Raw genomic sequence first — 3,223 nt, 5'->3', positions numbered from 1 at the left:
ATTACCAGTCATGTTTTGGGGAAGAGGGGAAGTACCCTGAATGGAGTATAAGGCTTCCACTTAGCATGGGGATATATTTATTGCATGACCTCTCTTAAGGAAGACCATGGATGGCATGTGATCATTACCAGTATGCAACCTTTAGTATTTCTTAAGGAGGGCACAGCAAAAACCACAGAGGTAGGGCAGCCTGCCCCTCCTAATTCTGGAAATTTATATTGATACATTCTTTAGAGATTCTTGGGCGGGATGGCTGATCTCCTTTGGAACTAATTGAGGAGAGACATAATAGCACTCTTCAAATACTTAAAAGGTTGTCACACAGAGGAGGGCCAGGATCTCTTCTCGATCCTCCCAGAGTGCAGGACACGGAATAACGTGTTGAAGTTACAGGAAGTCAGATTCCGGCTGGACATCAGGAAAAACTTCCTGACTGTTAGAGCAGTACAACAATGGAATCAGTTACCTAGGGAGGTTGTGGTCTCTCCCACACTAGAGGCATTCAAGAGGCAGCTGGACAACCATCTGTCAGGGATGCTTTAGGGTAGATTCCTGCATTGAGCAGGGGGTTGGACTCCATGGCCTTGTAGGCCCCTTCCAACTCTGCTATTCTATTATTCTAATCACCTGTTGCCATCTACTGGCCATTAAACAGTAAAACAACTCTATTTTATACAATCTATTTTTTTAGACAATGTCAGTAGGGTGACCATATGACCGGATCTGCCCGGATTTGTCTGGGTTTTTGATGACAAATCCGGGAGGGGGAGTGGAAATCCGGAGTTTTCCAATCTTCCCCAGCCAAATAGCAGCTCTAATGGAAATTAACAAAAATGCTTATAACTCCGTCATTTTCAAAGATAAAGACATGAAACTTGGCACGATGGTAGCTCTTAGGAAGGGCTTTAGTCATACCAAATTTGAAACAGATCCGTTCATCCATTGATTTTTTAGGAATTTTTTTAATAATTGAGGTTTTAAAATTATTTTTAAAATCACCATTTTTAAAGATAAAGAGATGAAACTTCGCACCATGATAGGTTTTAGGTAGAGCTTTAGCCATACCAAATTTGAAACAGATCTGTTTATCCATTGATTCTTTAGGAATTTTTTAATAATTGAGGTTTTAAAATTATTATTTTTAAAATCGTCATTTTTAAAGATAAAGAGATGAAACTTTGCACCATGATAGGATTTAGGTAGAGCTTTAGCCATACCAAATTTGAAACAGATCCATTCATCCATTGATTTTTTATGAATTTTTTAAAAATTGAGGTTTTAAAATTATTTTGTAGAACAGATTTGTCTTAAATGTGTTCTGCAAAATCAGACATGTGACCAAGGCTATGTTCGGGTGGGCATGCCCCCTTGGTGCTAGACATGCCCCCTTGGAGGCCGACCATATTGTCCTCCTTTTTGGTTTCTAAACTATGGTCACCCTAATGTCATAGCTACTATAAAATACATAAGCTGTGCTTTTACTTTGCCCCCTAGAGAAGTAGTAGCAAAGGAGACAGTGGTCGAAACTACAGAGCAATCTGTACCACTGTTGTTATCAGGTTCCTTGATCTCTTGTGACCACAGAATTGTGGACGTCTGCATATATTTTTTTTACGTTGGGGAGGCGGGGAGCAGGTCAAAGATGTGGTTGTAATTTGTGCACATAGCACACATTGCTACAACAACAGACCTGTGCATTTTCCTTGTGTGCATGCTTTGTAACTTAGCGTCACATTCCATGATCCTGGACATGGAAAAGCACTAGTGAGGGGTTAAATACACACACACCTACAAACAAGGGGGGGACACCAAATGCACGAACACGGTACAGCTGTCTTAAGAGAATTGTATTGGCTATTTTATGGCATCACTGCCCAAATCCTAACATTGATAACTTCAAATGACTTATCCTGGAATGTTTTCCATCATCTTCGAAACATTGATGAATACTCTCAAGAGCAGTTTTCCCAACTCCAGAAATTTTAGAATACAATTTTCAGCATTCCTGGCCATTGGGAATGCTGGCTGGGGCTGATGGGGGTTGAAGTCCAAAACATCTGGAAGGTCCCAGTTTGGGGAAGGTATGTCTAGAATCCGTAGCAGTGGTGTCTGTGGGAGTGGAGGAGAAATGAATATGCTTGACTTTATTTTTCACCTTCTTATAAGCCGCATTTTATATCAGGTAACAGTACAACTTTTGGCCATCCAAAGATGATAGCCCATTTAGTGAGGGTCAACTGCTCCCCCCTGCTTCTTTCTGTGGATGCCCATGCATGGAAATAGAAGCTGGGATCCGGAGATCCTTGTCAGATCCCTGTCTTGCCTCATACTTAAGTAGACATCTAAGGGCTCATCTACACCAAGCAGGATATTCCACTATGAAAGCAGTATGAAAGCGGTATATAAAAGGCAGGAGCCACACTACTGCTTTATAGCAATATTGAAGTGCGCTGTAAGATCTACACTACTGCTTTATGGTGGTACTGAAGTGCACTGACAACTGTTGCGGCCCTCGACACATCTACACCAAGCAGGATATAACACTATGAAAGTGGTATGAAAGCAGTATATGGTATGTGTCAATGGGCCCCAACAGTTGTCAGTGCACTTCAATACTGCCATAAAGCAGTAGTGTGGCTCCTGCCTTTTATATACACCTTTCATACTGCTTTCATAGTGGAATATCCTGCTTGGCGTAGATGAGCCCTAAGTTGGCCTTTTACCCATTTCTTCTGTCTCTACATTGGGAAATATATCTCTATCTGTATATTTTATATGCTAATAGCAAACTTATTCTCCAAGTGTGGAATTTTATGTAGCCAAAATGACACCATCCAAGCAGAAGAGGGAGGTACTAGCAGGTTCAGGAGAACAAAAAGATTTGTATAAGTACCATAATGAAAACTTTTAGGGGAAAAACCTTATGGGGACACCCCCCCCGCAAAAAAAAGACTCAGTCAAGACTGACCATGCCCAGTGGCCATGGAATGCTTTCTTATTGTTGAAGGGAGAAAACCAGATAATGGGGGTGAGGGTGGGATGGGATAGAATGGAGTATCCTTGAAAAGGGCATAACAAACTGGCTGGATCCTTGAACAGGATAAATCCACATTGCAATATTTTGTTACAGGCCCCACTTGTGTATGTGTATGTTTCTGTGACTGTACGTACATGTGCATGTATATGCACATACACACACATGATGATGCTTAAACATATATTT

The sequence above is a fragment of the Elgaria multicarinata genome, chromosome 4 (assembly GCF_023053635.1).
Source record: "Elgaria multicarinata webbii isolate HBS135686 ecotype San Diego chromosome 4, rElgMul1.1.pri, whole genome shotgun sequence".
Taxonomy (NCBI): domain Eukaryota; kingdom Metazoa; phylum Chordata; class Lepidosauria; order Squamata; family Anguidae; genus Elgaria; species Elgaria multicarinata.
Note: the sequence above shows the minus strand (reverse complement) of the source record.